The sequence below is a fragment of the Halichoerus grypus genome, chromosome 5 (genome assembly GCF_964656455.1).
Source record: "Halichoerus grypus chromosome 5, mHalGry1.hap1.1, whole genome shotgun sequence".
NCBI classification, from domain to species: Eukaryota; Metazoa; Chordata; class Mammalia; order Carnivora; family Phocidae; genus Halichoerus; species Halichoerus grypus.
The window spans coordinates 116,166,589-116,179,659 of record NC_135716.1 but is presented as its reverse complement, the minus strand read 5'-3'; the positions used below and the strand labels follow the sequence as shown (position 1 = coordinate 116,179,659).

The following is a 13,071-nucleotide window of genomic DNA, read 5'->3' as shown; positions in this document are numbered from 1 at the left end:
TTAAGCCACTAACTTTTGGGGTCATTTGTTACACTGTAATAGATAATTGAAATAGGCAGGTTACAAAACTTCTTTGAGCCTTTATTTTCTTACCTGGGAAATGGAAACTGTAATCTCTGCTCATGGAGCAGCTGGGAGGCTGTATGGGGAAACTTCCTCACATGATGCCTGGGAGACATAATTATTCAGTAATGTCAGTCTCCTTCCACTTGCCTTCCCTGGGCAGGTCCTTAAGTTCCAGACATATCCCTCCAATTTCATCAGTCATCAAACTTTCCCTCTCCCTGTCCAGCCCATTTCCTTTTACAATTTATTTTGGAGAAGACAACCTGATAAACTCATTCCAGAGGCTATGGACACTAGTCTCATTTGTTAGGGCTTTCGGGCTATCTGTGTTTAGAAGGAGCTTCCAGTAAAGCACAGATCTCTTTCCTGAGGATTGAAATTTTAGGTTCAGTGATGGAGGAGGAGCACTGGGATGTGAGGAGAGCTCTGGGTGGGAAGAACATGCCTTCTTGGAGCCCCTTGACTTTCTTGTTTGTAAGCCCCTAGCCTTAGCAAAGCCCAGCTCAAGACTCGGCCATGTTCAAGCCAAAGGAAGCTTGCGCTTTCTTCCACCCCATACCCACGTCAGCTTTACCATTAGGCATCTCAGCTGCTTCTATTCTTTCCTTAGCTTTAAACCCTCCTAGTCTGTTCCGTTTTGCCAAGAGGTGCAGAACTGCAAAGGAAGGCAAAGTCCATTTTGCAGTGACCCCTCAAGAATTTCACTGTGAAGCCAACAATTCTCCCTCAGGCATAAGGGAGGTAGGAATGGCCGAGGCTAGGGTCAGAAAATGACCTACCAAGCTCTGGCTGATTTGTTTATTTTTAGTTTATTATTAGTATATCATTTATTTTTTGATAAATCTTGTCTATTCAGCAACCGCAGACTTTTGGTTTGTTTGTTCAGAGAGACCAGTTCTGTTTTAGAGAATATATGTACTACCTTTCCATTTCTGCTACCATTTTTACTATAAAACCCTTATAATAATAATAATAATAAATAATAATAATAACTTCTAATAAAAATAATAAAGACCTGCCTGCTTTGGCCATCCGCGCCCTGCTAGGGGGAGCAGATATTGTCTGGAAGTGCCTCCTCATCTGCAAGATGGAGCTGGGTCCCTCTTCTAGTAGCTGGGTTGGGGGGTTAAATGAGTCTGGAGTTTTGGAGGAACTGCATGAGAACTTGGTAGACAAACTTGTAGTGAGCGATGGTCTAAAAAAAACAACAAACAAAACAAAAAAACTTTCTCACACTCTCAAAAGAGAAAAAAGTTCCCTTGGTAAGGATCAAGATTTATTTTCAAGTTAAGTTAATGCTATTCAAATTTGATATGAGTGTGAATAGAATAGAATAGACTATTTCCAACATTGATCCTTTCTTTTGCTGGTGTGGGGGGTTGCCTAATACAGGGAGATGAAATTCCCAGAAAATGCCACAAACTTAGTGAAATTTTTTCAATCAAAAAATTTAATGGGACAAATAGTAATGATGATCGTGGTAAGCAGGAATGGTGAAAGGGTAACAAACCAATTATACAATTAAACACATTAAATAAAGCAACAAATTGCAAAAGGTCTGGATAATGCACCAACTACATAATTCGTCAATGAATAATTATAAACTGGTTATGTCTAAAAACATGTTTTCATTTCAGTGCACAATAAAGGGGTGTCATAGATACTTTGTCTAAGGTCACTTTAAATTACAGAAGAATGGTTTGGTTTTGGAAATCATTGTTGAGGTCAAGCTATTAGGCTGAGAAAGGGGATGATCTTGTTGTTCCCTTCCAAATTTTAGTGAATTTAATTTGTAATGGTTTGGACATACATGAGTGGTGGAGGTTGATGGTTTTCTCATCAACTTCACTGTCATCCAGTAAATAGATGCTGTAGCCTTTTCATTTCCTTGCCTTGAGCATTGGAAAAATCCTTTCCTTCCCTCTGAGAGATGGCGAGGGAGTGTGATGGAGTAAGGGTACCAGGCTTTAAGTCTTGGACAAGTCCCTTAATTTCTCAGAATCCCCATCTGATCATCTGCAACGTGGGGATAATGATCTTGTCCCTATCTACCCCAGGGCGATAATGCCCTCACAACAAGAATGCAACACCCTTCAGATGGGGCAGTCTCACCAGGAGAACCATCCTGTGGCTGGTAATTGTCCTGGTCACTACATTAATATGGAAGGGTGGTGGACATCACTTGGCTATAGAAAGCGGTCTGGGCCATCTAAATGGTTTCATTCTGCCACACAGCCCACTGCGAGCAGGCGGCCCAGGCAGTGATGAGTTTTCCTTATAGCTCGAGTGAATAAATCCAATTTGATAGATGGACTAATCTTTGTCAAAACAGTATTTCAAAAGAGATACTTTCTTTTGGTCTCTGTGGATTGTGAAGGGCACATATCCAGACCTTTTAAACTAGTTAATTTAAGTTAGAAAAGTAACACAAACACATGTAAAGAATAGTAAAAAGTGGAGTAATATAATACAAGTCACTCTTAGGTAATCACTGTTAAAAGTTTCTGTCTTTAACTCTTATCACAGCTACCATTATAACTTTAAATGGTGTACTTCTACCATTGATTGATCACTGTGGGTGCCATCTAGTGACTCTTCTGTATGGAACATGAAGTATTTAGGGCAATTGCAACATTACTCATCTCCTCTCCTCCACTTCATTCTCAGATTTTGTTAGTTGTATTTAGTTATTACAAAGAATATCTTTGTAATTTTAATTAATATATATTCACACCTCTACCTCTTGATTCACTGAAATTAGACTTCTATTTCTTGCTATGAAAAATTAGATTAGTTTACTTATACTCTTTCGAAGCTCTTCTTTTTTCTCCCAACTTGGATTAATTATGTCATTTTCACCTTGTTAAAATTTATATTTGCATTTTGTTTTGTGATTATAATGTGTTCTGCACTTAGTTCGTAATTTGATTAAAAAATTAAAAACCAACAAAAGCAGTCCTATGACTGTGCAAATATTATTCACTGCAAACCAGGAAGTCTGTGGTTAGACCTAAAGAGAAACAAACTAACCCTGGGTCCCCAACCTGTTTCTCTCAAAAGAGAATTTTCTGAGTGTCTTAAGGTCAAATGGATTCTTTGAGTGTCTTTTTAGCTTTATTCATCTCTTCTAGCTCAACTGCACTCCTTCTTTTATCTTTTGTAGCTTTCTATTTTGACTCTTTTTTGTTTGTTTTTCTTGAGTAGTTATTTTTCATGTAGAATTCATGGTGGCACACTTTGTGGCCTCTGCATTTCTGCAAATCTTTATTTTGTCCTCATTCTACATTTGTAGTTTGCTTGGTGATAGAACTCCAGGCTCGAAATAATTTTTCTTAGAACTTGGAAGGTATTACTGCCTTTGAAAGCATTTACCTTCTTGCATCAAATGTCTTTGATGAGAAATCTCATGTCAATCCAATCTTTATTCTGTTGTGAGTAGTCCATTTTTTCTCTCTGGAAATCTGAGATTTTCTCTTGATCCTTGGATTTCTGAAATTTCATTAAGATGTATCTTAAAATGGGTTTTTCTTTTTTTCATTCATACTGCTCATCATTTAGTGGGTCTTTTAAATCTAAGGACTCATGTCTTCTCTTCATTTCAGAAAACTTTTCTTGTATTATGTCTTCGGTTATTTCCTCCCTTCTGTGGTCTCTGTCTTATGCTTCTAGAATTCCCATTAGCCAGTTACTGATCTCTTAAATTTCTTCCCTTGCCTCATATTTGCTATCTTATCTTTTTGTGCCATATTTTGAGAGATTTCCTGGAGTTTGCCAGATCATTTGTCATCTATAACACATTCAGTTAGGCAGATTACCCACTGAATTTCTGATTTAGACATTATGTTTTTCTTTTTCAAGAATTCTTATTTTGTTCTCTGAGCACTTTAAGAAAAACAGCGCCTTGCTTTTGGTTATTGGATCCATTGTCCTTTTGAATTTTTTCTGAAACTAACTGAATTTTTATACAAAGTCATCTTTTATTTTCTGCATAATCGCTGTTCCCTATGAGGTAAATTGCTCCCTCTCTCTTTTTTTTCCATAATTTTCTTAAATATATAATAATCCTTAGAATGTCTCTCTCTCTCTCTCTCTCTCTATATATATATATATATATTCTCAGAGTCCATGAGTCCTTTAAGACAATTTTCTAATTTGGTTTTCATTTTAATGATAATCTTTTAAAATATCAGTTGCTGACTCTGGAATATCTAGTGTGGCAAACAAGGTCAGAACCCACATTTGCATTTTTTTGAAGATTTTATTTATTTATTTGTCAGAGAGAGAGAGTACAAGCAAGGGGGGGCGGCAGGAAGAGGGAGAAGCAGGGTCCCCACTGAGCAAGGAGCCAGATGCGGGGCTCGATCCCAGGACCCTGGGATCATGACCTAAGCTGAAGGCAAATGCTTAACTGACTGAGCCACCCAGGCGTCCCTGCATTTGTGTTTATACGATGACATCCATGGCATTTGTGTTGCCCAAATGACATCAGAGCCCCCTGCACAGATGATGATTTGCACACACTGGCAGACCAGTCTGGGGAGGATTGACTTCATGCCTGGTTCCTGGGCTCTGATTTGAGAAACATGGCTTCAGTGTATTTTGCTCATGGATAAGATGACTCTATAATTTATTACTCAAACTGAGTAATGACTGAGACATTTGGCAAACCTGGCTGCCTGTCCCTAGCCACCGTGGGCAGTGGAGGGATGGCCGCCCCGCTACTGGATGATGAGGCCCTGGCACTGGTGACCCTCACGGACGTGGACTTCCCCAAGGAGGAGCAGCAGGAGCTGGACCAGGCTCTGAGGATGCGATGCTGCAGAACTTCTGGAACCTGGACTCTCTGGATCTCTCAGGACTGTGAGAGGACCCTGCACCCATCTGGTTTCTGATTTGTGGATCTCATCATACCTGAATAAGAATAAAATCTACATTTTAAAACAGCAGGAGCCTCCTGGACCAGGCTTCGCTTCAGCTGGGGTCTGCAGAAAATCCCAGACTGGTCGTCATATACTCTCAGCTTCTTCCCCTTGACCCCACCTCTGGCCACTCTCTCCCTCAAATCTGGGTCTTCTCCCGCCCCACTTCCTCTGAGACTTGACATTCATGCCTCCTGCTCTCTTCCATGGGTCTAAAGTTCTATTTTTTTGCCTTCACCTCCCTCATCTTGTAAATAAAACAAAGCTTTCCCTGCAACCAACCAACCAACCAATAAACAAAAATTGACCAATGGCAAAAAACCGAAACTTTCTGAGCATAAAAGGAAAACTGCTGATTAATGACTGTGTGGGGATCACAACATAAACTGGAACATTCTGAGTAACCCAGGATGACTGGTCATCCTACTCAAGGCAGGGCAGCTTTGCTTTTCAGTTTTTTCCCTGGCAGCTTACAGAAGTCCGGAATTGTCTCTGGCTCTGCTGTGCTTTTACCTCAGTGCCCAACCCCAATAAAGGACCCTGCTCTAGGCAGATCCCTCCCCTTCTCTAGGGAATAATTCTCTAGGCTTCACCCAGAAGGCAAAAGCTATTAATTGTTAGCTGATCTGCAAGCATAGGGTGTGGGGAGTGCTTTGCCTCATTGGTTCAGCTGTTCCAAATGTAGTTCTTTTAATTAATTGCTCTTATGATTTCTCACTCCCAACCCACCACCTCACCCTCCCCCTCCAGCTCTGCATGTGTTGCCTCTGAACTTGGAACTTGTCCAGGACTTCCTTGCAGTTTTCTTCACTTTTCATTTCTCTGCCACCCTAGTCCCATGTGCTGTCTTCCGTGAATTCCTCCATCTCTAGCCCATTGATGTGGCATTCCACTCTTCCTGAGCAGGTTTGGTTTCATTATTTCAAAACGTTTATTTTCTGTAATTTCCCTCAGCTCTTTGGAGGAAGGGGAGGTAGGTACCGTGCTCAGGACACCATCATGAACCAGCACTCTCTGTTCAAAAGCTCTATGTTTTTGAATTTGAATCTGAAAATGGATGTATCTGCCTCATGGGTATAACACAACCTCAAAGTAAACCATGAAATAACGCTGAAAGACCCATTTAGGAGACTACTTCCTTTTCTATTCTGTTCTCTCCTTCCCTAAATAAACCCAGAACCCAACACTCTGTGAAGGAATCAATTCTCAGGAGAGAACTTTCTTAACTAAAACTCCATTCTAGTCCACTGTCTTCATAGTTTATACCTATCCTGAATTACACAGGGAATAGTGAAGTGGTTTAAAATAGAGGACTGTTTCTTCTAATGTTCTGTGGACATGTGAGAAAAGCAACAGAAATTGAAAAAAAGTTAAATATATGTTGAAAAACTGCTACAGTCTTGGGCTAAGTGGTGTAGGGAATGCAAACAAATATAAGATTCCTTTCCTCAATATACTCATTACCCAGCAAAGTTGAAAAGATATTCAGAAAAAAGTTAGGGGCAATAGAGAGTAGGTTGTACTTCAGAACCTAAGTGCCAAGGTTGAGGCCAGCCTGCCAGGGTCCTGATTTCATAGGGCAGGGACTCTCTGTAGGCCTGGGGGGCTCACGGAAGGCAGCTGAAGCCTGTAAAACATATAGTAGCCTCCCCTTATCTGCAAATTCACTTTCCACGGTTTCAGTTACCCGAGGCCAACCACTGTCCGCAAGCAGATGACCCTCCTTAGGTCAACAGTAGCCTAACGCTGTGTCACATGCCTACGTCCTTCACTTCACTTCATCTCATCATGTGGGCATTTAATCATCTCCCATCATTGCAAGAAGAGTGAGTACAATACAATAAGATACTTTGAGACCATATTCACATAATATTTGTACAGTATATTTTTATAACTGTTCTAGTTTATTCTTAGAGTTGTTCATCTCTTACTGTGCCTAAATTATAAATTAACTTCATCATAGGTATGTATGTATAGGAAAAAGCATAGTACATATTGGGTTTGGTAGCATCTGTGGTTTCAGGTGTCCACTGGGAGTCTTGGAATGTATCCCCCCACAGAAAAGGGGGCTACTGTACTCTGACTTTTGAAGAAAGAATAGGAGTTAGATTGATGGAGAAGAGAGGCTAAGAGGAGGGAGGCTGCTGTGTGCAATGTTTGGTGGGTGGGTAGGCGAGGTAAGCACAGAATGTCCATGTTGTATCAGGGAGGGGAAAAGGTCTGTTAGCAAGGGGGATGGAACCTTGTGAAAGTTCTGGAATGTCAGCTAAGGTATTTGAATTTTGCTCAGTCAGAAGATTTTGAGGAGAAGTACATGATTAAGGTTGTGCTTGAGAAGCCTACAATGTGTTTAAGATGTGTTTATGAATTACAGTTGTGAAGCACGGGAGAGAATAATGTGAAGACCAGACAGAAAGATAGCCGATAGCTAATTATATCAATGGTATTAATAAAAAAAGTTACCATTTTAGGGGTGCCTGGCTGGTTCAGTCGGTGGACCATGCGATTTTGTTCTCAAGGTTGTGAGTTTGAGCCCCATATTGGATGTAGAGATTACTTAAAGACAAACTCTCTTTAAAAGTTACCATTTCAGGTTATAATGTTAACAGAGGTTTGGGGAAGTAAAATAGATGACAATATCAGCAATTATTTAACAGCAAGCTTCACTTAGTGATAAATTAAAAGTTTTAATGAATTTAGGAATTAAATTTTAAGGTTTATCCCAAAATTCCTTGTGAGCATTCTAAGACTAAGAATATGACTTTCTTTTATCATATCCAATAGGGATTCTAAAGGAATTTATTTCTCAAAGGGGTGTGTGTGTGTGTGTGTGTGTGTGTGTGTGTGTGTGCTTGGCCAAAATTATTTAATGATGCACGATTGGGTATGATCACCACAATTGCTATATTATGGCATCTAATCTATTAGAAAAAGATTGCAGGCTTTTGGCAGATGACAGAAAAATGGGTAAGACCTACATTTTAAAATAGATGATAAAAGCATGTTTGTTTACCTTACCTTAATTACAGAACCTATAAAGAGATAAAAGAACTTTAGCATTATAAATGGAGTTCTTTTGGAAGCAATGAATCAATCAAGATGGTGGTTCTGTCTCTGAAAGTCAAGATCTCTTCAGATCTAGGTTTGTAAAATTAAGTTTGTAAAAACTCCAGATGGGTACTTTATTTTTTATTTATTTATTTTTTTTAAGAGATTTTATTTATTTGAGAGAGCGAGAATGAGAGAGAGAGAGAGAGAGAGCACATGAGAGGGGGAAGGTCAGAGGGAGAACCAGACTCCCTGCTGAGCAGGGAGCCTGACGTGGGACTCGATCCCGGGACTCCAGGATCATGACCTGAGCTGAAGGCAGTCGCTTAACCGACTGAGCCACCCAGGCACCCCAGATGGGTACTTTAGTTCCAGCCTTCTCTTTGTGAGTGTTTTTTGTGCCAATCACTGTGGGGATTACATGGAGATAAAGATAAAGATTCTTCTCCTTGAAAAGTTTGCCATCTAGCAGGGATATATGACACTTATAATCTCTAAATGGAATTATTCTCACACGGTATGCATATACTTAACAAGATGGTCAAATAAAGCAATTCACTTACTAGCTTTCTTTACTTCCATCTGATGAGAAGTGAAGAAGTCTTGATTTCCCTGAAGCTTCTCCCCTGTGGTCCTCTTCCTTGATAACATGCTGCTCTGGATGTTTTTATGATCACAGTATTGAATGAACTCAGGTGTAAGAAGGTAGGTGGCTGACCTTCAGTTCATATCCTGCCAGATCTAAGCTAAGCTTTGGGTCCTTCTTTGGACACTTTATGAATTTGTTGAGCAGCCAACATAAATCCTCCAAGAACCCATTTGCAGCCACTATTGCATGGGCTGGGAAAGCAAAGCAGCAGCCAATGGCCACCATCGGCAGATCTAAGCTTTTTGAACATGACACTGTGTTTCCTTATCCAGAACTCAAGGTATTTGGCACTCAGAACATTCGTTCATTCATACGTTTATTAAATACTGTTGAGTATCTCCATGTGCCAGGTACCAAGGAGGGCTAGTGGCTAAGGCACAATAACATCCTAAGGTAGCTTTCAGTAGATAGAGGAGGCAGACAGATGCTATGTCGTGAACGTATATTGTTTTTGTCTATCCAGCATACCTCCCTTCCTTTTATCCTGGCAACACTCTTCTCCTTCCCATGGGGAAGTTCTCTTTTCCAATTCCAAGTGGTCTGTGGAGAGCACCAATCAGAGCAGTTCTCCTCCACCCTACAACACCATGGGAAGCCGGGGGGGGGGGGGGTGGGCAGGTGATATGCGCCTGTGGCCATAGTGATTATCCGGGGAATAAACACGTAAACGAAGCCAGGCAAACAGGAGTAATTCCCTGCGGTTTAATATGTGGCTGCCAGGAGAAAGCAGCTCTGCTTCCTCTGAGGTCATTGGGATGATGTAAACCCAGTACCCTCCGCAGTCAGGCTCTCCCTCACCCCCACACTCACCCCCCTACTTTCTGCTGCATAGAGGATGAGGCCCACACAGGGTGAAGCAGAGCCAGTAGGTAGAGAAAAAGAGAAAGAGAATAAGGAGACACCCAGAGAGAATGTAAATGACCATATACTTTGAGTCTAGCTCTGGCAGGCCATTGCAATTACCCAGGATAATAAATTCCCTCTTCTCCCCACCCCTAGTTTGAGTTGGCTTTCCATTACATATACCCAGAGTCCTAAGTAACACACAGCATGACAACCTGATTGGAGTTAACACAGCTGTCGGGTGAACCAAGCCTCATCTGGTCTTGCACGATGAGGATGACTTTCTAGAAGCAGAGACATTGGAGCTGAGGCCATGTACATTTCCAGGAAAACTGGAGCTGGATGAAGGAACAGCATAGGTGGTTAAGAGCTCCAGGCAGAAGGAACATCTCATATGAGTACCTGGAAATAAGAGGAAGAATGGCTCATTTGGGGAATTACGAGGACTCTGGTATGCCTGGGATAGAGTTCATAGACAGCAAAAATGGCTAAATGGTGCTGGAACTATCACTAAAACACTGACCGCCTAGGTCCTCATGGAGCAGTGGTAGAAGAGGAACATGGTTTCTGCCCTCAAGGAGCTTATATTTTCACCAGCGATGTTGGACGCAAATATCCACAAAGTTAAACCAAAACATATGGCCCCAGTAAGATGTCCCAAATCAGTGACTGTAAAGCAGACAGGAAGTGTGTGAGGTTCTGAGAAAGGTCATTGGTCATTGGGGATTCCAGACAGCAGGAAGTACTGGGACTGGGCCTTGAAGAAAAGGCAGGGTGTGAGTGGATGGACTGAAGGCCCAGCACAGGGACCTGTGAGGAGACAGCTGAGTGGTTCAGGCGGCTGAGTTAGGGAATAGTGGAAGACCAGTTGGTGAAGGGCTTGCATGTCTATCGACTTTAGACTTTATTCTGCAAGTCTATTTGTGGGAGCCGCAAATAGTTGTTGGGTGTCGGGAGGGGTGAGACAGTAAAAAAGCCACGTGGAGGCATAATTTGGTGGGGGCACGCAGAAAGACCTGGACCCATTGGAGCCAGAAGGCCAGAGGATACTTGATCAAGGCCTGGGCTAGGGCAGCAGCAGGGACAACGAGAAAGGGTGGAAGGGAGACCCTTTATGACGACAAAGTGGACGGGCCCGAACTCCTGGATGTGGAGAAGGAAGGAGAAGGATGAGTAGGGCGGGCCGTCGGGAATGAACTCTCGTTCTCCCAGGGAGAGTGGGCTCTCTTGTCCCAGCCCCTGCAGCCTGAGTGTCCAGCCACATTCGCCTTCCAGGGAAATATGTGGCCGTGCCACAGTGAGGGTGGCAGCCCTGCTGAGGGACAGGGACAGCAGTGGGTGACACACATGACTATGCAGTGATGCATACCAACGGAATCCTTCTAAGTTACACCGCCCGTGTCAATACGCGCAACTGGTTTGACTGAATTCAGTGAAAAGAACACCTGAGTTCAAGAAGACAACACATTTTCTGGTGCGTTGGCATGACACCAAGGACCCTGCTTAACTGCTTCTACCTTTCTTTTTTTGGAAAACAAAACAAAACAAAAACCCAACTCTATTGTCACACGGGCAAATCAGAACCGTCAGCTGGCTGAGTGTGCTCTGGCTACCCCAGTCCGGGTCAGTGAGGTCTCCTATGCACCCACGGTGGTGTTTAGTTCAACAAGAGTGTGTCCCGTGCCCGTGTCTATACATGCTGGTAATGTACTAGTGCTGGGGACACTGCGGGATGGGCAGAGACAGAGTGCGGAAACCAGGGGGGACGAGCATGGGCTCGGGGGACAGGAATCAAATCCCAGCTCTGCCATTTGCTGGTTGTGAGACTTTAATCTCGTCGACCTCGGTTTTCCTAACTATAAAATGGGGATAATAGTACTTTGGATGATTGTAAGGATGAGAAGAGATAGTCATGTGTAAAGTACTTGGCACAGGGATTGGTATACAGTAAGCGTTCAATAAATGATGCCTGTTTATTATACCACAAGATTTGTGGAAGATGCTGTGGAAGAAGAGAAGGGAGACAGCTAGGTCAACTTTAGGGAATACGAGGAAGGCTGCTGGGGAAGAGGACACTTGAGCTGAATGTTGACCGGGGAAAAGGAGGGAGGAGGGAAGGAGGGGCGCAGAATTCCAGGTTTAGAGGCACCAGCACATGTAGGTAGCACGTGTATGACCAGCTCAGGGCCAGTTCACTGCACAGCTGGAAGGGCAACTCCAATCATGCATCTTGCTGACAGCGAGTCCGACTTTGACCCTGGATTCAAGAACCCACTGAGCACAGCCTGCTATGTTTTATATGATTGCTTGTACTTGGTAAAAGGAAGCAGCTCTGTGCTAGATCTCATTCTTCCCCAAACCACACACTAGCCCGTTCTGTCTTTCTTACTCATTCTCATCATACACGGTACTGACTCCTGAGGGCAGGAGGAAGCCGGCAAGAACTGTCCTAAGGAATGTCCCCCAGTCGCCTGACGTGGTTTTAGAAACCGGAAATAGGGCAATTAGTAAAATGTCCTGGTGCTCGGAGGGCAAGGCTTTCTCTAGGCCCTGAAAGCATTCCCCCTCTTTCATGTATTGCTATTGATGCCTGGTAGAAGGTTTCTTTGGGACTGCATTGTTATGCCGAGTTCCAGATGGGGCAATTAAATACGGACAGTCGGACTGTTATTTTAGTTGCCTTTGGAAATAGGATTTACAGTGCTCACTTGTCCTTTTCAATTTTCCCCCAGAGGAGCTGTTCCCCCTTCACCTTGGAGGAGACGGAGCCTTGGTGGTGGAGGGAGCCGCTCGCTGGGCCGGCTTCTGCAGGGGCCATGGCGTCCCTCCGGATGAAAGGCTCAGCGGAACTTGAAGTCATTATCGTGATCAAGGACGCAGGGAACCGTTTCGGCGTGTAAATGCAGATGCTCTCTTGGTTTCTGTGATAGATGTGTTCCCAGGGCCAATGCAGCAGTGTGTTGAATTCTTTTTAAAATCTGAAAGACCTGCAGGCTCTTCTCTCCTTTTCTTAAATCCATTTCCCTGTTGAGATGAAAAATGTAATACTTTTCAGCTTACTTTAGACTTTCTTCAAAAGTATTTCTGGAAAAGGATCCTTCATGTGGAGCATATGAAAACTGTCAGAGGATGGGAGAGAGCGAGGTTTTGAAAACACACTAATGGACAGCCATTATGCCGTAGGGAGTTCGCCTGGAGAGCAGAAAAATACAGGCTGGGGAAGTCGCGGGGAGACAGAGCACAGAAGCTGTGGATTAAGGGACGAACAGAGTCCAGAGATACTAAAGAAAAAAAAAAAAACTGGATACATAATGAGATGGGAAAAGAATACTGGCTAAGATGAATAAGACTGCCGAGGTTTGCCTGAGGAGAGTGCTGGAAAATATAAGTTTTGGAGTTTGACAGACCGAGTTCCAATGTTGACTTTTCCACCCACTAACTGTGGCACTGGGCAGGTTAATTTTTACGTGACTCTGCTTTCTCGCCTATACAATGGCCCTAAAAATGGTTTCCACGAGGATTGTTGTGCTCATTAAATGAGATGAT

At 42.8% G+C, this 13,071-nt stretch overlaps 1 long non-coding RNA gene across 1 annotated transcript in view; it reads left to right on the top strand.

The window, feature by feature from the left end:
* LOC118523605 (uncharacterized) overlaps positions 1-13,071 on the top strand; it is a 30,445-nt gene extending 17,374 nt beyond the window's left edge. The window contains exon 2 of the long non-coding RNA XR_004911199.2: positions 12,258-13,071. This is a non-coding gene — a long non-coding RNA (uncharacterized LOC118523605). The remainder of the gene's footprint in view (positions 1-12,257) is intronic.